This window comes from Falco punctatus (genome assembly GCF_963210335.1).
Source record: "Falco punctatus genome assembly, chromosome: 2".
Taxonomy (NCBI): domain Eukaryota; kingdom Metazoa; phylum Chordata; class Aves; order Falconiformes; family Falconidae; genus Falco; species Falco punctatus.
This window is the reverse complement of record NC_137581.1, coordinates 94,718,685-94,742,877: the sequence shown is the minus strand read 5'-3', so window position 1 is coordinate 94,742,877 and position 24,193 is coordinate 94,718,685. Positions and strand designations below refer to the sequence as shown.

Here is a 24,193-nt window from a genome sequence, read left to right as displayed (position 1 = left end):
TTTCAGGTAGTTGCAGAGAGCAATAAGGTGTCCCTTGAGCCTCCTTTTCTCCAGGCTAAACAACCCCAGTTACCTCAGCTGCTTCTCATAGTACTTGTTCTCTAGACCCTTCACCAGCTTCATTGCCCTCGCTCCAGCACCTCAATGTATTGAAGGGACCCAAAACTGAACAAAGTATTTGAAGTGTGGCCCCACTAGTCCCAAGTACAAGGGTATGATCACTTCCCTAGTCCTGCTGGCCACACAATCCTTATACAAACCAGGATGCTGTTGGCCTTCTTGGCTACATGGGCACACTGCCAACTTATGCTCAGCTGTCTGTCGACAAACACCCCCAGGTCCTTTTCCACCAGGCAGCTTTCCAGACACTCTTCCCCAAGCCGGTAGCGTTGTGTGGGGTTGTTGTGACCCAAGTGCAGGACCCAGCACTTCTCTTTGTTGAACTTCATACAATTGGCCTCGACCCATCCATCCTGCCTGTGCAGATCCCTCTGCAGAGCCTTCTTACCCTCAAGCAGATCAGCACTCCTGCCCAGCCTGGTGTAATCTGCAAACTTACTGAGGGTGCACTTGATCCCCTCATCCAGATCATTGATAAAGACATTAAACAGAACTGGCCCTACTACTGAGCCCTGGGGAACACCATTCTTTTCTTCTCTCTCCTTCGCCCCATCTTCATTGTCTTTCCCAAATCATTAGACTCTTGCTGCTTTGGATAGGTGCCAGTGGCTCTGGAGTGAGTCTGTCAGCAGGAGCAGGAACAGGCAGGGTGCCTTGCCTGCAACAAGCCCTGGCCCAGCATGGGGCAGCAAAAGGCTCACTGGTACACCCACACTAGGGTCTAATTGCATACCCAAGGTAGGCCCTGCGCATATTTAGCATTTGAAGGTAGTTACCTTGTTTGAGCTACACATCTCAATTTCTTCTGTGGTCAATGTGGACAGTCTAAGGAAAGTGTCTAAGGTAAAAGGGGTGACACTTCTTCTGGAGTTGCCCATATTTCCACTATTTGAGTAACCTTAAACAATCAACTTTGACAAGATAGCCAACTCTTAGGTGACTAGAGCTGCATAATAGAAATCTCTCTCTAGGGACACAGAAATTAATGGAGGATAAATAATTCAGATGGGTGGATCGAACTCAAGTTCTATCACCTCTTTCCACTAAAGGTCCTGGGGTATTTTATTAATTTTGCACAATAACCACATATTATCATACCCTTCTCGTATAAGAGTCTAAGTATAGTCACTTCCTGATACTGTAATCTAATGGAGCTATTCTTGTGCTAAATAGGTGGGGGCTTGTATTTTGGAGCTAGAGGCTTTGTAGACAAGTCCCACTGACAGTTCATTGTATGTGTCATTGCACAAAGCCTAAATGCAGTTTCTTAGCATCTGATGAGTTCATAGCATACCTGTCTCACAGCTCAGCAACTCAGGGTATGGGGAGGTTCAAAGTGATTTACCAAGAGAAGTGCTGGAGCCCAGACTATGGCTAGAGCAGGGGGTATGGAGGTTTGAGCACAAGTGACACTGTCTTCCAGAAACAGAATAGCAATTCAGTATTTATTATCTTACAGAAAGGGCTGTGGCTGCACCTGGTTCCTACAGTGCAAAACTGTAACTAGCTGTATTCAGCCAAGGAGGAACTGGAAAATTTGTCTGCCTGGTTGCTAACAGATAGAATGTAGAGTTTTTATTCCAGTCTGCAAATCCTAATCAGGCTCAGATGGCAACCTGTTCAATTGGGTTAGCAGGAAGGCACTTCTAGGGATGCTCAGAGATGCATCACTAGGGGTAGAGGAAATTAAAACAGTATTTGGAAAAAAAACTCCCTAAGAGTCGGAACCAGGGGGGGGTTCTGCAGTGCAATTTTGGATGTAGGTACCTACATCCTCCCTAAACCCCAGATGTATATGTTCATAACTGGTCATTGGCCAGTAAAGTATTTTGTCCTGACAGTTGTCTTAAAAATTGTATTAAATATGGGTCAGATTTGGGATCTGAAACTCACTTGCATGAGTTTCTCCTCTGAGCTCAGAGTGACTGAACTGAGATGCGCCATCTCTCTAACCACAGTATTTCTGAGCAAAATTAAATAATTATGACATCAGGCCAGAACTGAGACAGTATGAGATTGGGGCCTGTGATGTCCTACTTTTGTCTGCCAAGCAGCATCCTTTCCTTTTACAGCCCCTGTTCTGCTGGCAGATAGGAGGCTCTTTTTTCATAGTAATTGTTTCCACAGACGTGGGGCAACTTCTGATTCAGGCCCAAAGCTACGGTGAAGAGCTAATCTTAGTGCTGGTGTGCCTCATACAGCCAAACTGCATTATTTGTCAGAAGGTTAATTCTGGGAAGTGCAACTGTTAGTGGTATGATGGACAGAAAAGCCATTTTTATAAGACAATGTAATGGAGAAGAATGCATGCAGAGACTAAGAAAAACACAGAATGTAAATGAACAGAGACAGTATATACCATGTGGCAGATGGAAAAGTAGGAACAGGATCATTAATAACAGGAGATGATGTCTTTTCAGAACAGATTGCCAGTATGAAAGACTTCAACCACTTCACCTGTAAGACTGAAGCACCAGTACAAGTTCTTTCAGTGTGAGCTCTCTTGAGACCTTTTTGAACAGTTACATCTTCATTGCATCATCACGCCTGAGATGCGTTACGATATATTGAAGGTACAGGATGATGGCACAGTGTGATGACAGTGGCCAGAAGAGCAGGGCATTAAGTAACTGGTGATGGAGCTCCAAAACAAGGGATGGAGAAGCATAAGAGAACTGGGCATTACTGTCCTGAGGTTAAATGAGATAAAAGAGAGAGGATGTGCTTCTGATGAGGATAATGACTCAGTGAAATGAAAACCAAAGAAATGTTTGTCAGTTCTCATTTTAACCAAACTAGTTCTTTCTTCCTTGCTTTCAGAGCACAACATCCAGCATATTTCATTGTGTGGTTACATGCAAACAGTAAGCATGCTCTGCAGTTGGTGTTAATAGAGTCCACCAGAAGTCAGATGTCCACAATATGTATCTGTGTGTGTGTGTGTGTGTTTGCATTCCACAAGTGAGGAAAGATCCCCATTTATTGCTGCAGGCGGGCTGGTGGGCAGGGATCTGCAGGGAATGGGGAGATTAGCTCACAGGCAACTCCTCCTTTGACAATAGAGTTCAGCCTGGAACAACTTCTTGAGCATAATCTGTTTAAAAAGACAAAAGGCAGATGCCTTATTTATGTCAAGAAATTTTGTATTTGAACTATGCTTCCAAATGAAATGTGCCCTCAAGGAATCTCTCTAGTGATGTCAGATGCTCATATGCCTCACTTCTACAAAGCTGGTGAAAATGGAGTAGAGAAAGCCAAAGCAGTCGGCATCTTCCTCCTTTCACTGCTGTAATTACCGCACAGAAAGCATTACACGTTTGCCTCCTCTCCCTAAAGCTCTGCTTCATGGCACTCTTCACATGAGCAGTGAATTTCCATAAGTTAGCGGTGACCTACATTCAAGGCAGAAGCGTCGCTGCCTGCTTTCGGAGTATGCCCTGGCTGCCTTCCAGCTCAAGCCTGAGATTCTCAGCATTTCATTTCCTGGCTTGTCCCTGTCGGGCTCGCAGGGGATCAGCTTCACTGCAGAGCATCTGCATGGAAAGGTCACTGCAAAAAGAAGGGTTGGAAGGAATTTTTGTGGTAGGCTTAGACACTTCTCTGACATAAGTTACAAAAATACAGCCTGCAATGAACACAAATGAATAGGTAGTGAAGAAAGCAGCCTGGTTAAAATCTGGGCTTGTAAGAATCAGGACTGTGATTCAGTCATAAAGGGTTTTTTTCAAACTTTGGCACACTCTTGCCATTAAATGAGTTACTGAATTAAAAGTTTAGTGTTTGCCATTGATGCTTCATCCTGCTCTGTACCTTCACTGACAGATGAAGCTACCCACCTGTGAAGTGGTGTAAGAGCACCGAATAGCCTAACAAAAGTGCTATTACAAACCTTTCACAAGGACAAAATGAGAATGTGTAAGCTGACTGCATGATTGATTTGTTAAGTGTTACTTTAGTCTACAACACCAACAACCTGGCTATGAACTTCTTATTTCTGGTTTGGGGTTTTTTCGGCAAGTGAAGCAGTTGTCTGGAAGGCTGCAGAGAGTCATGGTAGGAGCATATGAATCATCATCTTTCAAAAGGAAGCTCTGCTCTAAGTGAAGCTGCCCCAGTGGTGTGGTGGCATGGAGACGAGGCAGACCAAAACCAAAGCAGAAATTAAAGAAATGAGCTGAATCCGCTTAGAGATAAGCATTTCTAGAGAAGTTCAGACCAGATGTCCCTTTGGATTCACATAGCACAACTTGACAAATACTTCAGAATAAGCAGCGCTGGCCTCACTAACAACTTCCACAGCTGTGAGAGTAACTGAATATTGGGCCGTGTAGCCTGGGCTCCAGAAGAGAGTTCGCTCTTTAGGTTACCTCTGCCCAATGTGAAAACGTGCATGGGCCAGGAGAGTGCACTCCTGTCCACTCTGCCCTGGCACTCTGTGTAGCCACATAGAATGAAAGCGGAACAAAATAAAAAGAGCAAGTCAAACCACCCACAAAAAAATGCTTCCAAACTTACAGCTCAAGAGCTGAAAATTCTGAAAATTTGGCAAACTAAGGGGGACTTTTCCTGACTAGAAAACAAATAGGGAAGATATGGAAATGACTTGTTAGGCTTTTGGTAGGGCTAGTTCAGTCTTCAGTTCAACTGGAGTTTGTTTCAGGCAACTGACTTTTTTCTTTGACACAGACACCAGAAAGGCTGACATAGCAGAATGAAAATAACAAGTGACCATGACTTCACAAGGAACCTCTTACCCAGCAAGCTGGTTACTTAATGGGAGGCTACTGACTGTGGGGAAGTGCTACCCTTTGTTTGTTTCATTTTTTTCTTAGCTTCAGCCAACTAGGGAAGCCATACATGAAGCTACTTCAGCATAAAAATGGATCAGGACTGATATAAATAACAGCAGTGATGGGAAGCTCTGAGATTTTGCATATTTGACTCCCGGCTATTTCCCTTAGCCAGGAGGGATTTCCTACCCTATTTTGTGTACTCTCTGTTGCAGAGGACCTCATTTCATGCTGCTCTGCCTGACTGAGAAGGGCAGGCCAGCATTGTTTGGTGGCCGGTTGGCACAGTGGTGTCCCTAAGCAGCAGTTGGGAGAGAGACCACTCCTCTGGGCTTGTGCTGAAGGATCACACAGAGTGCTGACCTACTGCGGCTGGGCTGGTGTGGGTTGTCCTCCAGAACACCCCCTCTTTCACTTCCATTTCTGCTTTCTCAGCTCCAGCACATCACTCTTTTTACTTATTTCTCTGTCTTGCTCTGCCTGCTTCTCCTTTTCTTTCCTCTGCCTTGCCTCTTTCCTCCACTCATTTTCTCTTCTTGTCCTTCAGTGTGTGTTTCCTCTCTGCTCTTCTTTAAAAATTGCTGATACCACCCTCCACTAGCAGCACTCAGGGATCCTCACCCTTCTTGAACACTGAGCAATGTTACGAGCTCAACCACCGCAACAAATGTGGTAGATGAAAATCCCTGAACTTTTTTCTGCTTGCTGTGCTATAGAAAAGGCTATTTTGGACATGAATATCTAACGCTTGCCAGCTGTGCTTTACCTGGAGAAATGTAGCAGCCAAGCCTACACCATGCTAACACTAGGTGCTGGGTCCAAAGCTAACACTGTGCTGAAATAGGATTTTAATCTGCAAAAACAAACACAACTGCAGAACTGCATTGTCCAGTGAAGAATTCAGTGTTCTCATTTTTCATGAAAAACCATGGGAAACTGAAGGACAACACTCTGCCACCAGGCACAGCATGAAGCAAGATAAAGACAAATGAATAGTACTGAGCTGCTTTCTTTACTTAATTGCCTGGGGAAACCACCTAAAGTAAATTTGGATGCTAAAAAATGTTTGGAGGATAAAAATATCGAGCAATCTTTAATTCAAAAAAAAGATGCCAATACTCTGAAACTTAACTGGTTTCTTCAGTGCTTAAAAGTGAGTCTGCTGAGGTTCCATCTCTCCTCTTGATAATGTCAGAGTAAAAGCTTTTCTGAAAGAAACAACATGCACGTGTGTCCTCCCTCACCATTCAGAATAAGAAATGCTTCTCCTTCTAAAGCATACACGCATCTTTCACTGGTTGCTGTATATTAACAGGTGATGTTCTGGTATCAGCAACCCATGCCCTGATGTCATTAAACCTTCTATTTCCTTCCTATCCAGCCTGCCAGAAATCTTTCCAGGATAACTGAGGGGACTGAAACACAACTCTAACACTAGAATCCCTTCATCATACTTGTATAAAATAATAATAACAATAAAACCCAGAAACACAACAAACACTAAACTGAGAGCAGGTATTAAATATCATTAATAAATATAGACTGCACCACAACATCAAAAGAAAACTCATCTGGAAAAATTCCTGACACTAACTCTTCCTTTCATCTATTTTGGCTTCTTAAAGGGAAAAAAGAGAAAAATCTAGTAGCTATCTTAATTTAGTTTAAGTTGTGGTTATTTTAAATCAAAACCAAAAGCCTAGTCAGAGTGCTGAGGGAATACGTGATAGATCAGTTCTTCTCAAAGTGAGGAGTGTAGAATAAATTTGAGATGGACCAGGAAAAATCCATCTCATCCTTGTTTCCATTCTGTCTCTCCCTGTCTTCAAGACATCTTTCCTTTTTGGTGGCCATAGCATGAAGAGGCAGAAAGAGAGCATGAGGAAGGCCTGGGCTCTGTGCAGCATCTTCCCTGTGTGATGGCATGGCAAGCTGAGGCTGGGGTCACAAAAGCTACATCAGCCCCCCACTGCAGGAGCACCCACACGGGGACTGTACCCAGGGGAGGAGGGAGCTGGTGGGACTGGGTGGGAGTGCAGAGAGCCCCTGCCAGCAGCAGGCATACATTGGCACAGGGCGCCAGGGCACCAAGCTGAGCTGGAGTCAAGCTCACTGGCAAAGCTGGTGATAGAAGGAGTTTAAAATGCTTTTTTTACTACAGGCTTTATTGATGCATGGGTACGTTGTGAATTTGTATCCCATTAGTTAATCGGTTTAAATGGATTGTACAATCTGAAGGAAACAAAGAGGCAGGCGTGGGCAAGACTGCAGGGTGCAAATTCATGTTACAGCCAGCTGATGCTGAAAGGGGGATTCATTCTTCCTTTTCTCCCCTCCCTTGTGCCAGTACTGACTGCAGGGTACTAAGCTAACCTTTTCCTTTGGTATGGTGAATATTTCACTTGTTTTGTTCTATGAGGAAGCAAGGCACTAAGAGGAGGCAGGGAGACCACTGTTCTCAGCAGTAACATGTGTGGAGCAGGACAGCCAGGGTGCAAAACCCTACCCATGTCAAAAATGGCGACCTGTATCATCATGAACAGCCTCTCTTGGGTCCATTCTCTTCTCTTGGGCTGTGTTACAGGCAGAATTTGTAAGTGTTATTTAATTTCAGGTGTTCTCATAAAATCAGTAACTACTCAGTTTCCTTAAAGAGCTTGGAATACAGCTCTAGGTTTGTTCAAAAAATGAAAGGAACAGTATCTTTTCTACCTCTTTCTTGCCTACTCCCTTTACGCAACTCACTAAACTGGCTTAAACGCTGTGATAATGATTTAATTGCCTACACACTACCTGTTAATGCCGCTTAAAAAAAATCACATCCTTCTTGCATTTCCTGGATTGAATTCTGTGTAGCCCAAACCTTGGCCTCAGAAAAAGAAAGAGAAGGTTGTTTTTTTTTTCTTTTATGAAAGACATGGTATTATGAGAGGGACAAGCTGCCAAGGATATGTGAGAACAGTAGCGCAGGGGATTGCCATTAACACTGTTTGCTTGTATCCTGCTTCTTAGACAGAATTGCAATTTTGCATTTGCCTGACTGACACATGTACAACACCTGATGTGCAAAGCTAGGATTTGTGCATGTACATTCCTGTTGAATGAAGAAATGGAAAACTTTACTGAGATTCATACCACATGCAAAGCTCAAATTTCTGCACTAGCTACAATAAAGCTAGCTTTGCATATGACTTTTCTGAGTGCTTTGCAGGCTAGAAAGAGAGAAGAATATTGTCAAGAGTGGCTTGGAGTATTTCAGACCAAGAAATTTGGTGCCCAAGGATTTAATAATCAGTATTTTACACAAAAAGCCTGACAAGTGTGTGTGGGTGGGAAGGAAAGTCAGCCTGTTCCTTATGCAAAATCATGATCAATAAGAGCAGAGTGATGGCTCCGGTGTGAGAAGGGGGGTACATTGTGAAGAACTGGGATAAATGAGACAGCAATAGCTTCAGTCAATATAAATCAGTTCAGATCTTAATCATCACTGTATACCTCAAGAACTAGGAAGGAAAGAGGCTGTTTACCCCTTGCTGCTTCTCTCTCCCAAACTGTCACCAGCTGTCTACCCTTCTGCTTTAGGGGCATAACCCCTTCTGCCTCCTGTCTTGTAAGATTTAACCATGGCATGCTTTTTCCTGGCACACCATTTTGTCTACATCCCACCACTTGCACCCTGGTGTGACTACATAAGCGAGTGCTGTGCATCTTCACTACCAGAGACCTATATGGTTTATCCCAGGCTCACCAGCCTCCCATGCCTCCTCTGAGTCAGCACGCATTCACCACTGATCCACTACTCTCTCAGAGCAGGCTACTGTGCAGCAGTTTGAATATGAACTTAAAAGTGACCTTTGCTGTGTTGTCTACAAAAAGGTGAACTGCAACAAGGAATTGACACCTTCAGCTTGCTGTGCTTGTTGTGCAGTGTTGCCTCATTTGCTCTCTTATTTGATCATCCATGTCCATCTTCTACACAGCTGCTACTTAACAAGACAAGGAAAAGCCTTCAGTAAGCTCTCTGGTTGGAGCCATGCATAACAGACACCACAGATGAGGTTGCTGGGCACTACATTCATTAAACCTATAATAAACAGAAATATAAAAATAGAAATATAAAAAGCAATATCAAGAAACATTTGACCTGGTCTGTCTTGATTGATTTGTTGCAATAGGCAACATCTCAGCTGTTCTAGCTCTTTACAGTTGTCTCATACATGTTACCAGAGTGTTCAGGCCCCATATGAACCAATAAAAATGTGAAGTATGTAAGTACGGCCCATGTTATGGGATAGCATTTATTCAGCAATCAGGGAGTACGCTGTTTAGATTTTTCTTGTGATAATCAAATAATGAGAAGTCACAGATTGGGAAGGCATCCAGGGGAAAGAGCTTAGACTCTTGTCCCAGTTTGCTTGCTCTCGTGTTTCCTTCTCAGTCTGTAGAGCCTTTTTCTTCCTTTGCCCTCTGAAACGCTTTCTGCCCTGTGTCATGCAGTTATACACATCCTCCTGGGGTGTGACATGGACATGTTCAAAACCTCCTGGCTACACTAAGCAGAAACAAAGCTTGAGAGAGCCTGTTCCTGTCAGCCAGCTGGGCATTGTCACACAGGTACTGTGGGTGTAAAGCCTGGTGCACTTTCCGTGGTGATCTTCTGCTTCCCTTGCAGAAGATTTGCAAAATCTCCTCTGCCGGAAGCAGAGCATTATGTTTGCAAATGAGAAATCCTCCTCCTCTCCCCTTTTTTCATTTGTTATGAGTGATCTCTGGTGTGTCCAAAACAAAACAAACCCCGGAGAATAAAAAGCACTGAGAATGCTGCTTTAGACCACAAAAAACTTTTGCAGTTCCTGACTGCCAAGTTCACAGCTGAGACAACCTATATTTGCAGCCAGCCCTTGTCACTTCCTCAGCAGCTCCCCAGACACTTCTGGGCATGCCGGGGTGCGCAGGGGACCTAAGCGAGCCCATACTGTACAGGGCTCTGTGGAGGCGCTCAGGAAGGCACCAGGAGCAGCCTGGCTGGTGAGCATCCATATGGCCCTTTGCTGGAGATGCAGGGGGACTTCCTTGGAGGTGCCAGCAAAAGGCAAGGGCCTGAGGGCCACAGTCAGCAGGAGGGGAAGGATGGACTGAGCACTGGAGGCAGTGCAGACAACAGCCCCCAAGAGACAGCAGTCAGTGAGTGGAGCTTGCAGGAGGATCTTAACAGCTGTTTCAGGAACTGGCTGTGATCTTAAGAGCAGTTTTTACCAAGGTAGACCAGTTGCTTGCAACACAGCCCTGGCTTCTGGCTTTGCAGCTAATTTGGCTGATGTCTATGCAGAGTAGACACACCACAATGACAGACCAGACCATGTCATAAAGAGGGTGCCACCAGTGCTGGAACTGGAAACCAGAGCGACTCATTTAGGTACATTGACCTCAATGTAACTCAGTCAGTGCATGTATCATGCTAGGAGCTGCTGCTCTTGGACCCTTGTATATCTGCACTGCACTCCTCTGAACAGCCACAATGCTGTGGTGGGGGACACATAGGGGAAAGATCCCAGGATAAACAAGAGGTTTAGGATTATCAAAATTGTACAAGGCAACATGGAAACTAAGTTGCCAGACTCCCTCCCATTACCTTTCTCCAGCCTGCTTAAAGAAAGCAGTAAAATACCTGCAAGAAGTAGAGTCAGATACGCTGTTTTCTACTGGAACTGAAGATAACTGTAAACCTACAATGACCTGGTTTACTGTTCTTTCCAAATTATTTCTTGTTGGCTCTCCTTGTTAGCTGTTTAAATGCCTGCTCACTGGACTGGTTTAGAGAGGCGTTCATTGAGCCCTCCTGGGGTTAAAGCAGTCTTAAGTAGTGTTTTGCATCCGGGCCAATGTTCCTTCCTCTGCCATCATCACCCCAGGATTACTTCACAGCCAGCAAAAGTCAAAAGCCCGAGACAAAAGCGATGACAGCTATCTCCCAGGCTAACATGGCCCAGGGGCTCAGCAGCTGGGCATCAGCTTGCCTGTGGAGTGGAGAGGTTAAGCACTCCCATGGGGCAGCCCAGTGCTTAGGGCATCTCAGAGGATATTTCTGCTGCAGAAGCACAGAGTGGGGCTGGGGGTTTCAGTGGCACTCCCCAGCAAGCTCAGGCCTGCCATACTGCAGGGTGGCGCTGGTTGGGCAGTGGGCTTGGCTAGCAACTTCTCTCCTGGAGAGCAAACAGTGAGCGCCACCAAGCCTGTATGTGTCGAACCCTGTATGTGCTGTCAAGGATCCATTCAAGAAAGGATTAAATAGCTGAAGACATCATCGCAGCAGTGAGGCTGCTATGCTTCTACATAGAGGCCCTTTTGCTAAGTACTGCCAGGAGAGGCATTTACTTGTTGCTTATACATCAAAAAACATAATCTGCACTGTGGTCCATGCAAATTCATCCTCAGCACTTTCCTGCTGCTTTCCTCTCAGATAATATTTCCCCAGTGCAAGAGGTCTCACTTCATTCCCTCTATTCCACAGAAATAAAACATAAGCAAAAGCACGTTATAACACATGAGTCTCCTCTGTAAAGCTCTATTAAGCAGTGTTCCTGCTCAGGGCTGGATGAATCACCCTGAGGAGGGCTGTTTCTAAGCACATGCCATATATACTTTAAAGCAAAATAGGAAATACCTGCACTTCAGCCCTATAGTAGTTGTGCTTGAATCAAAGCAGATTATTCGTAGCCAGGGTCAGGTTCACAAGAAAGGGTGAGGTTGCTAGAAAATCATAACGATAAAGCTTCCTGTTTTTAAAGATTAATTTGAACAATGATTATTGCTGCCTCAGAGAAGGAAATGAGTGCCTGCGAGCTGAAAAGTACCTTACTATTTCTCCTTGCATTTGTGTGCCAAAAAGCAACACAAACAAGTGATTTGTGCTAGAAATGACAGGAGGCTTCCTTTTGGACTTTTCAGCTACAGCAAAATTACTACATGCTTGCAAAATTGAGGCTGCTCTGTCATTTGCTGTTATGCAAACTTTGAGCTTTCTCCTTGGCAACACAGAGTGTCCTTAAGAGGTAGAAGTACTCAATGTCTTATGACTTTATTTCCCTTATATACACAAGGATTAAAACAAAAGACAGACACTAATTTCAGGAAAGAAGTCACCACATAATAAATCTTCTGTGCTGCACCATAATAACTCTCCTCTTCAGGCAGACACAATTTAGTGTAAGAGTCGTCTGCATTTGGTACTACTTACCATAAGAAGATATTCCTTTTATTTTAAGTACATGGGAAAGCTGACAAAGTTACAGAGCTGCCAGTCATGTTATGGAGAGAAAGTGAAGTCTCACATATATTTTTTTCTCTTCTTAAGTGAGATTTCATCAAAGGCACAATGTGCTTTCTGTCTCCTGAAGCAAGTACCCACTGGTCATTTTTCACTAATGTCTGTTGCAGCACTCTCAGAACTAGCCAGCTGCAACAAGGTTTTTACCATTCCATACCAGGTTAACAGGCCCCGGCACAGCCACCAATCCCCCACAATGTTTCAAGATTTCATCTACTGGTTGTGCTGTTTCTTCATACCCTTCAGGCCAGTCCACCCTGCTTCTGCTGCATCCTTCCCCTTGTCTCTCCTACATCCAGAGCACTCACACACAAGCTCTCTCTCCTCTCTCTGCTTCTTCTGGGTCTCTCTTCATTGGCTGCTTCTCTTCCACACCCCTTAGAGCTATTTAACTACTTAGCAGGAACCAGCCACAGCTGCACATTATCCACCGCCCCTGAAGCCAGCCCACAGCTGTATATTATCAATGTTAATTAACCTGCCTTCCTTCCTCTATAAATTCCTCTACAAATGCCATCACGTGCTTTTGCAATACAGGTGACAGATTTCATGTTTGTTCCCATTTTGCGGTGAATTGCCTTGAGTCAGGTGATCAGGAGGGTTTGAATCACCTCCTTGCTGCCAAGGATCACCTTGGCCATACTGAGAAGAGCAAGGCAGGATGAGGTGAAGCACTGGGTGTTTCCCTGCTTAGGTTATCCAGCCCAGAAACCATAATATTTTACTCCAGATTGGAAGGGGCAAGAACAAGCTGGCACATCGTCAGCTCCTCTTCCACCTGGTCATGAGCTGTCCTGGTGGAAAACATCTGGTTTGCTTCAGCACCCCAGGAGCACCAGAGGCAGAGACAAAGGGCCTTTCCCACAGCCAGACTGTCATGTAAAGTCCAGGCTTGTCCTTCCCAGGGAATTAATCTGCACTATGTGCTTCAATCTGAAGGGTAGCCGTAAAACTGAGTGAATGCCTATCTTTGGAATACGGTTTGTTTTCATTTATTCTGCCCTGGTTCTGACTGGAGCAGAGTAACCATTCATATTAGATAAGAACAGTTATAACAAAATCACCTTATTTCAAAATGAGGTATCTACCATGGGATATGTTTTTCAGCAGAAGCTGTAGAAGTGTTTCTTCAGTCAATATTTCCCCATATGAAGGTTATCCCCTGTTTGTGTCCTCAAGGCTCAGGGTAACTTGAACACTTGAAGCACCATCAATACCGTCAAGCATCCCCCAGCTGCAGGAGGGTGCACACCCTCACAAGGCCATGGCACCACAGAAACAGATCCATAAGACAAGCTGATCTGCTGCCACTGAATGGTGTGGCATTTACTGGGAGAAGCACATTGTGGCAGAAGCATGCAGAATTTTATTGCATTACTTTGATTCTAAATTCTAAAAAACGAGATTCTAAAATGCTTGGATGCAACAGGGATCCTGGCTGGATGCGTTAGTCCCTTGACAAAGCCAGCTTTGCTTTTGTTTTGAACCACTGCTGTGGAGAATCATGCAGTAGCACAGAATTCATGTAGCCAGAAAACAGTGAATCAGCTTGCTTGGTTTAATTATTTCTCAGGCTCTGCAGGTAAGCTCCATGAGCATCTCTGTGGATTTTGAGGGAGGTAAGGTTTTATATGCCAGGTGTTGTAGAGGATTTAGCGATCCTTTCTCTTGATTTCAACTGTGCTATAGAAGCTAGTACATACAGTTCTTTGCTGGGTCCTTCTTACATTTCTCTGTTCTCGGAGGCTGAAGATAAATTTGGAGTCACTGTGAATCTTTTTTTTTTTTTTCCTCAGGGCATTTGCTGTACAAGTAAGTAGGTAATTTGATACAAATAAGGTACAAGGTAACTAGCATAGATCTGATGTTTTGGAAATGGGGTTACTTAGGAAATGATGTGTGAATTTGGGGTCATGGTTTGTCTTCTGGGAAGCCCGTTCTGAAGTTCAGACTTGGAGCCAGGTGCACTTTTCAGACCACTTGTTAGGCTCAGCAGATGGGAAATATGGGAATGGATAAACCATTTAAGAAAACATAAAAAGAAATCCCAAGAGGTCTTTTTCAGGTTTGTTTGCTTTTTAAAAATGCCTTCAAACTGATAGAACTCAGATCAGCTGCTGAGAAGTTTATCTGCATATATTATCTATTCCAAATACAGGCTTCTGTATTTTAATGCTAAAACTTTGCAAAACACTCTGTAGAAGGCCTGCACCAGAACTCTTATATCTCTGTACCTCATCTCCTGACTATGGAGTTACCACTGATTAACCTTCTGATAAATGGATACGGGTCATTCATTAAGTTCTTGCCCTACTTGTACCATATTGTAAATGCCTGGATTTGGTAAAGAAGTGCTCCTTTCCACATTGGGAGCACTTTGGAGTTGTGGTTGTCTTGTCTAGAGTGAAAAACAGAAAAGTAAGGAAGAAAAAGAGATGGCTGGAGCATCTGCATCTGCAGCTACTGGAGCAGTTCAGGGATTGTGAAGTGGATCATTTCAAGATGATGTGTTTTATGTTGGAAATGGATGTGTGGCCAAATGTCCTAAGGACTGTGAGAGCTATAAAGGTAGGTAAAAGCAACCTTTGCCTGTTTATAGCTCACATGTAATCCACAAGAATAAAGGAATTCACCAACTGTTTATGAGCATATCTATACTGCCAAGTAAAGGGGAAGGAGGGAGGACACACAAGACTGGACCCTGATCACATACCCTGCCCCACTGCTAGCTCACTGCCTAACCCTGGATTAGGCCACCTCAAAGAGAAATATGCTCTGGAGGGGACCATGAGGCTTGGCTTGGTGGTGGCAGAGAAGTTCTTGGACTTCTTTTATGCAGTCATAAAGACAGAGCATCATGATCATCTTGCCAGATTCTCCCAGTCTGTTGTATCATAAGTGTATTTAAAACAAATGAAAAAGAAAAGATGAATTTAGAACACTTTCAACGATCAGTAATTCAGTCATGCAGGGACCTGGTCTCTTTTATTGAGTACCACATAAAAAATCCAGTTGGTCTATGATGCAGAGAACTGATCAGGTAGAAATGCACTTTGTTGATTTGGACCAGATGACCTCCAGGAGGACTGGATGACCTTGAGATGTTCCCTCCAATCACAATTTTTTTGTGTTTGAAATATCTGTGAAAATTAACTTTGTCCCAGAAAACTTTATGCCTCATCTGGTATATGCTTGTCCATGCTACCCTAATTTTGCCCTGAGAATTCTTTCTCACAGTTGGAATGGCATGAACATAGAACCAAAAGAATGAGATCAAGACTTTGCTGGGAACTATACCTTATTCAAAAGAAATGCCATTTTATGGCCAAACTATGTCCAAATCACACCTGACTGCTGGTGTGTATTTCTGATATTGATGATCACAGAATAATATTCTAGAGTCAAATGGGAGCTGCAACTCTCCCTACCAAACTTAGTCAAGGTCCCAGAACAAACTAGCCAGCTTGCTTGTTCTTATAAAAAGATTGGGTATTTTTCAGTTGTGTGCCAGTAAAGTGGATTTTCAGCTGTGCTCAGCACCAAACTCAACTAAAGCTGACAGTTCTCCCCTTGTTGCCACTGCCTAGCCACCGGACTTCAATAACCTATAGCCGTATTCCAGGGAGGTGGACTGAGGGCTGGGACTTTCAAGCCACAAGATTGGCTTGAAATCTGCTCTGAAGTTCTGGCCATGAACAGACACGTGCACACACCAGAAGGCTGAGCCTCACTAGAGAGAGAATAACACCAAAAGACATTCACAGAGCAATCGGTCTGCCTGAGTTTTTAATAGACCACAACCCTGGCTTAGAAAAAGAAAACAAGCCTTTCTGCAGGCCAGCCACATCTTTATGTATATACCTGGAACTCAAGAAGTTTGGGGTGGGAACAGAAGAGTTTTGCTTCACAAAGAATCCTGGAAGGCCTTGGGGGAAGGTGGTGTGAGATTACATTTCTCAATAGTCTTATTGAATATAGCTGAAGGGAGATGTTTTTATTCTGTAATATAAACACTTCAGAAAAAAAAAAAAAACAACATAGGGCTAGAGTGTGCTTAAGCTTTTGGATTCACTTCTCTTTTACCCTAAAGATCCTGAACAGAAATAATGCCAATATAATTCTAATCACATGTGTCAGCTCACTAAGACTGTGTTTCCATCAGTTAATGCTTTGAAACCACCAGCAAAATTTGTAGTTACTGCCTGGTTGTGACCTGGGTGTTGGTTCACTAGAACTGGGCAGGACTAAATAACTCTGTCCCAGATGACCTAGCACAAACATGAAGAACATAAGAGAAGCAGGAGAAAATTTTACACAGGGATTTTAGAAAAGTTACACTGAAGGCGGTTGCACACCATTGCATATATCATATTTAACACAGGTTAGCTGGAATGAGCCTACAGTTTGCCATGCATGCTCTGAGTGTGAGAAGAATGGCAGCCCTAATCCCTCCTTTTCATATTCTTTAGTATTTTATCGTAAGACTCATATTTACTTTTACACATAAAAGTAATTTTGTGGCTTTGTTGGTTAGTTTGGTTTATGTGTAAATGATCTTCTACAAAACACATTTGTTTGTTTTTCAAGCTTTTAGAGCTAGCTATTTAAGGTCACAGTTTGGTTATAGTTTTGAGTGATGGTTAGTTCAGCATATTAGTAAAACTTGTTGCATAGAAAATATTGAACAGGCAGAGATTTCTCAGTCATTATGAAGAGTGTGTGTTACGTGTAAGTTGTAGCCCAGACTTAACAACTGAGGGATGGTCACAACTTTAGCTAGGTGAAAAGTAGCTCCAACTTTGAAGAAATGGGAGCGAAATGACCACCTAGCTAGCCCAAGCTTTGGTGATCTAAGAAAAAAAAAATTAAAAAAAAAACCAAACCCCAAAAAACCCCTACCAACCTAAAATAAAGGAAGAAGAAAGATGTCTGAGGACATCTCCACCAGGATTCTGTTCCCATGTGGGCAATATGGAAACCAGACTTACTTCAAAGCAAGGCCAAAACGAAGTGGAGCCCTGTGCCCTTAGCAGCAGTCTTAGCAACCCAGAAGGGGACTGCCTTCATCTGTCACACATGACAAGCTTAGTTTAGTAACAGGCAGTTTACTTGAGAGGCCAGTAAGTAAATGACTCCTGCAAGTCATTTGCTAATTTGGATTAAGGAGAGAAATGTTTTAAACTCTTATCATAGACACCAGCTGCAAGCCCTTGCTACGAGAAATTCAGCAAATTTTGTCCAAGCAGCAGTGCCACTGCACAAATCCTAATGTTTGGGCTATGAATTAAGCAAAGGTTGCTCCTTTGACATATGGCAAACAGAACATTATTTATGATCTTAACTTTAACATGCCCAGCAATAGATTCTCATCCAAAGTTCATGTAAATCCTGAAGCTGCTAGAGCTGCACAACTATTTACTTTACAAGGAATTAGTGACAACGGGCATTGATTTTTCAAGTAATAAGAATTTGGGGTTTCTCCTTAGCTTTGATCCTGTTACAGATATTTGTCTTTTAAAAAAACATTTCATGTGCAGACTATTTTGCAGCAAAAGCAAAACCCTCAAGCACTAAGCAGATTCTGAACTGATGAGCAAAGAGTAGTTTGGTTTCTCTTCACCTTTTAGCAGCCTCTGGGATTACTTTTGCTTTCAGAGAGGCAAAGTTGAGCAACTGTTGCAGGGTATTCATTCCCAGCAAGCAACCTGTTTTTAAAATTCAAGCAAACATGATTCTCCCCCAGTGTCTGTGAATTCCAGACATCCAGCTGGGTGCTGCTAATAATGAAAAGGAACTGACAGCTACGTCCCAGCTGTCCCAACGCAGAGTTAACTTCTCTGTTTCATGAAGAGAAAACCAGCTCCAAGTCTTGCTGGTATCCCAAGAGGGAATGGGGTGATTTGACATCAGAAATGGTATCTGGCATGGGTGCAAGTAGAATAGTAAATGATAAAGTAAGGGATCTTGCACTTTCATGGGTGAAAAAAAGCAATCAGTCTTTTAATGTTGAGTAAAGCATGAAGCAATCTGTCAACTTCACATGCAATGTATTTCCTTTCCATTCACATCCGTCTCTGGTATACTCTTCTGAACCAAAATATTAACATTGAGGCCAGATGCACCGCAGGGTGTGATGAAAGGATGATTTCTGTGGATGTAGTGACACCTCTTCAGCAGTGCCAGGCTCCAGCAGCAATACGTAGTCGCGGGTGTCACTGAGCATGTACAAATGTGGTTCTTTGTTCCATCAGCTGCTCTGCCTGTGACAGGGGGCTGTTTCCAAAATAGGAGTCCCTTCTTTACGCTGCCCTGAGGATGAATGAATATATACTTAGTTAGTAAGATATCCTCACATTGAAAGCCTTTCAGCCATGAAGAGTTAAAACAGCCATGTCCTTTTTAAAAGAGCTATCAATTTTGTGATTGCATTCTTGTCCCCTCCCTCCAGTTTTACTGAGTAGTACATGCCAGACCTGCTGTCCCTCAGTGCTTTGCATTTGCAATTATAAGGAAACAGCAGCGGTTACTTATGTATGCTCCTGCCTGCTTGCTTCCCTGTCAACTGATCGCTGGTCTCGAGATACACAGTGCAAACCTGCTAATCACAACCTTCCCTGGACACAGCTGTCCTTATTAGTGAAGGTTACTGTTGGGGCTGCAGCATCCTTCAAAGATATTTGCAGCCTCAGTTTGCTGTGCTGAATCGTATTTCTACGTGTATTAATTCTTATTTTTTTAAGGTTCTAAAAAGATGATGTTCTGCATCTCCTCTATCCAGTCTGTGATCCCAGTGGAGGTACTTTTGCAGGGCCTGATTGCTTCTATTTCCTACTAATTACTTGCTAATTACCTTTTGCCAGTGAACATTTGCTAATAATTACCACAGTGGTATCTAAGAGAATACTTCCTTGCTGTAAGAAGCATGTTAGATATCTATGGAAACCGTGGAATAACATCTGGTCTATAGAAAATTTTTGAATGGAATACCAATGCAAGTTAGCAGTGGATTTAAATTATCTGCACATGACTTTTTAAGAGAAAAGTCAGCATACATGCAATCAGAAAATAGACCAAAACTCCAAGTCTTCCATGCCCAGTTTCATAAATGTTGCCTTTCCTTGACAAAGGACAGTATTTCCAATATAGCCTTTACTGCTGAAGGTATTTTAATGTTATTTGACTTTGATATCTGCCATTAGCACACCCAGATGAATTAAAGCAAACCAATCCAACGCCACAGTATGTTCTAGAAGGGACAGGTGAAACTGTGGGATGTTTTCACAGAAAAAAACATGCTGCTGACAGGTGTAGAAAAATCTGGGGAAAACGGGCCAGGAGCCAGGGATGTATGGCCAGCCTTCCTTCCTTCCTGTGGAGGTTGGTGGCTGCATCATAACCTGGGATTAATCAATGTTACCAAAGCTGTGTGAGCTGGTCCTGCAAGGTGTGCAGTGCAGTGTTGCCTCATCTGCTAGGGTACAGAGGGAAAAAGAGGTGCAGCGGGCAGTCAGAGCAAGAGAGCCACCATCTGAGCATCAGTTTAACCTACGTGCATATTTTCCTTCATATAAATGCTCTTTCACAATTCCTTGTCACCACTGCACATGCCTGGTTCCTGTGAGGCAGAGGGAGTGAGATTTAGTGGCTGTGTCTCAAAAACATGTTGGGCTTCTGTCACATTTTGTGTTTACTACCCAACGGTGCCCACTGAGGTCAGAGCGCTGCATTCACTTTTGATGTACACCGCTAACATGGACTGAAGAAAATATCTCTGTGTTTCAGGCTGGTTTTTTTTTCTCTTCCCCATAATCATTTTAAGCACCATGTAATCTGTGGTACAGAGGTACATCTACTTAGATGCAGGATGGCAGCGCTCTGAACATGAACAGGCTCCCCAGGGAAGTGGCTGAGTCACCATCCCTGGAGATATTTAAAAGATGTGTAGACACGGTGCTTAGGGGTATGGTTTAGTGGTGGGCTTCGCAGTGTTAGGTTAACGGTTGGACTCAATGGTCTTAAAGGTCATTTCAAACCTAAATGATTGTATGATTCTATGTTGTGCACAGAACATGCAAATGAAGATGCTGCCAATGCTGAAATAGTCCTTTCAATATTTGAGCCTAAATTAAGATTACAGCTTTCATGTCATTTGCTGAAATTTATTAACCATAATCTCATTTCTCTTCTCTTTCTTCCTGTTGTCCCTTTACCTGTGCAGCAGAGCTGATGCACTGGTAGCATGCCCTGAGGAGCAGGTTTATGCCACAGAACATTTCCTAGACAGCAATGGCAGGGTGACTGGAGGAGCACAGATGAATGAAATAAGCTATGCTGGAGTACAAGAACATGACCATTGTGAGGTCAAGCTAATACCTTTATTCACTGAAGTTATTCTACAACACAACAGGAGCAGGTGCAGACACCTTGTGTGGGGGTGGAAGAGAGACAGAACATCCGTAGCCCAGGTCTGGCAGCGTGAGACACCATTAAACACTTAGGCTCTTTGGTACAGCCAGGACCAGTGTGGAGCTATTTGGACATGGGTCACTGAAACATTCCCCCAGGAGACAGCGTGGAGCATTACTAGAGTCTCAGCTTGAGTGTGGGGTGAAGACTAGCGTTGAAAGCCTGAAAGCAATGGGTCTGCTGGGACTGACCACAAGCATTACAGGCGGCTTTCTTTCCCTGCAAACTACTGTCTCCTGTTCCCCATGTCTAGTATTATGGCTTTGCACTAAAATATGATAGATGTTGGCATTTCAACATGGAAAGAGGGGCAGGATCCTACAAGGATCCTCTCACTTTTTCTAATAAATCCACCTGTGATTCATCAGGATTGAAAGTAACCCATGGGAGAAAAGGAAAAGTGAGACAATGGGTGATGCTCATGGTCTGCCTGAGGATGCTTTGCACAAATGGGGTCAAGGTCACACTGTACGTGGGAAAGAAGACTCCAGGGAGACATTAATATCAAACATTGAACAGTTGGGACAAAGTTTAGTAGGGGGTTGCAGTACTCAATTATGAACGTGTATTTACTGTCGTAAGACAAAACATTCCTAAGTAGCGAAGGGACAGAATTCCTTCTACATCCATCCAGAAAAGAAGTCATTCGGACTAAATACACTTCTACACAGAACAACTGAAAAACAAATTCATAAAATCAGTAACATGGCCTTTGTACCTAAAGCACTAGCAACCTTGGTTGCATTCTTTAATTGTTTTTTGTGAATTTATGCATCACTTGAAATTATTGCAAAAATAATTTGGATACATACATTTTACTTTACATATAGCCTTTGTTGAAACAGCAAGTCTAATAATCTTAGAGAAAAATATTTAATGTATTCCTTGAATAGATTGATAGAGGCAAAAATACATAGTGGTCAGACAAATTTTTGTGCAAATATCACCTTCTATTTGGAATGTAATTTTGAATATGATTATTTATTTATGCAAATATTTACAGTGATACTAAATTCTGCAGATTCTTGTGAACTAAAACTACTTGTGGATTTATTAATGAATAGTAAAATAAAAGTGGGTTTAGACACTGCTTCAATTAATGAGCTGTCTTATTTTCAGAAGTACTCAAATACCATATTGCTACATTCACCAAATGCATTGAGAGGGTAATAATAGTGATTAATGAGCTATAGTAAGTGACTTATTAGAAGGAACTAAATATATCATTCTTGCTGACTCTGAAGGAGCACCTGCAAATATTTATATGGGAAACTGTGAGATCTTGAATCTGATGCACTGCTGAACGTAGGTTGTACCCACCAAACAGCATCACTGAGGTTGATAAGATGTCTTCTGGATCACCACACCAGTATGGGTGAATGATGACAGTGGTGCCAGACTTGAATAGAGGTAAAAGAATTATTAGCCTGGTACAAATTTGGGGATGAGATGGTAAGGATGAGAAAAAGAAATTCAGAATCTAAACGACAGAAAAGAATTCTTGACAGCTGAATCTATGAAGAGTCCCCAGTTAAAGAGGAATTCCCGTCTTTGGGGTAAATAAAACATCTAGAACGTCTTTTGACTGAGCTGGTGGGTACTTGCAGGAAGATGGTGAAAAACACCAAATATTTGATGATACCCTCTAACTAAAACACTTTTATGATTCCACAGCTTTGCTGTGACATCCAAAAATCAAGGTTGCCTCATACAGACATGCAGTATCTTCTTTTTGCTTCAACATGAAGCAAAAATTCCCAGAACAGGCTACACATTTTTTTTGTGACTCTTCTCTGTGGTTCTTCACTTTTCTCAGGACTGCCAAGAGCCTGCAAAGTGAAGGCTGAGTCAAACCTTTCAAAAACATCTAGGTCACCACCTAGCAAGTGTACCAAGGAGCTTCTGAAGAGAAGCTTATTAACTCTTCTGTGTCAAACATTTCAGCTGCAATGATAGCATGGCGAAATGCAGACATGCCTTATGTCTAAGAGAGATGGAACGTTGGGGAAGGAAGAACTCATTCACTCTCTTACTCTCTCCACTCAGAATTTTATGTTCTTGTGGGTCCAGGGTTTTCTATATGCAAAGAAGTCTCCTCTCCCATTCTCCCAAGTCATGCTACTGCCTATCCTAGAGCTACAGACTGTGATGTCTTCTTCCCTCCTGTTCGTTTTCAGCTGAAACAGAAAAGCAGGCAGCAGCATGCGGCTGGCACTCAGAGGAGCAAAGGAAAATGCTTTTATTCTGTGCCCATAGTTTTTAATTAAGGCTCCAGCAGGATGTTTCTGCTCAGGGACAAAGATTACCTAGTACAAAACTGAGAGGGTGGGATGTGGGGAATAACGAATCCTAAAACACACAGAAGTGTATTCATCAAATCAATTTGGGCTACTGGGAGGCCAGGGAGCATTATGGAAATGAGGTGACTGACTAAAGCAGCGTCTAAAGACCCGGGAACAATGGGCTCCACTTTCCCAGTCTCATCTGGGAGGCAAAAATGCGGTGCAGAGCCTGGGCGGCTGTGGCTCCTGCATCTCCCTTGTGCTGGCGCAGCAGCTGTCCCCGCACAACAGGAGCTCTCTCCTCCAAGCATTTGACCCGGGGAGGCAATTTCTGCATGACTGAGCATGTACACACTGCTGGGGCTCTGGCAGTCTTTTTTTTTCTTTTTTTTTTTTTTTGTCACCACAACCCCAAATTGTTCTTGACTGCCAGGCTAAATAATTTCTCCCTCTCTCCCCCCCTTGCATGTTTACACTCTCAGATTGTTGTGGACAATTACCAGAGTTGGCCTTAGTCATTGTTTCATCAGCTGTAATATTAGCACATACTTTGTGCTCTCAAGTTTTCTACACATGCCATTCACTCCACTTGGGATTTTTTTCAGAATTTCCTCTGTTTTGCCTGAGTACTTCTCATATGGAAGCATTTAAAGCTGTGTGCAAGCATATGTTACCTACCGTACAATTGTTATTAGAATTGTGAGAGCAGGGCAACTGTTAAATGCTTCAATTCAACATTAAATTTATTGCAGAGTGTCTTAAAATATGCTCTTGACAATATTTTGGGCTATCTTGAAGCAGTAAACCCCAGGTGCACTTCCCAGTTGCCAGGTAGAAGCATATTTAGTAGGTCCCAAATTAATTTTAGGTTGGGACCCAGGCAAGCGTGATTTTGGTCCCACTGGTGTCCTGTGTACGTTGCTTCCCATGGAAAGCGGCTGGGCGGGGGCACAATGTTTTCCTGCAGATCTCCCAGTGGGGACAAGCAAAGGGGCAGGACTGCAGGGCAGAGGGTCTAGCAGAGAGTCCCTCTCATGGAGGGCTCACAGCCTTAGTGCATACTGAAAGGGAGGCGGGGGGAATAAAGGGAAGAAGACAAGGTTATAGCAACACATCTGTGGGTGGTACAATGTCTGTGGGTGGCAGAACTTAAAAGCCTAAGCTAAATTTTTCTCATTAACATGGTGTGACTGGGTATTGTCAAAATT

At 43.2% G+C, this 24,193-nt stretch overlaps 1 long non-coding RNA gene across 3 annotated transcripts in view; it reads right to left on the bottom strand.

The window, feature by feature from the left end:
* The window catches only part of LOC308059481, a 199,387-nt gene that overhangs the window by 64,687 nt on the left and 110,507 nt on the right, over positions 1 to 24,193 (bottom strand). For all 3 annotated transcript variants that reach the window (XR_013926265.1, XR_013926266.1, XR_013926267.1), the window contains one exon: positions 12,148 to 18,546. This is a non-coding gene — a long non-coding RNA (uncharacterized lncRNA). The remainder of the gene's footprint in view (positions 1 to 12,147; positions 18,547 to 24,193) is intronic.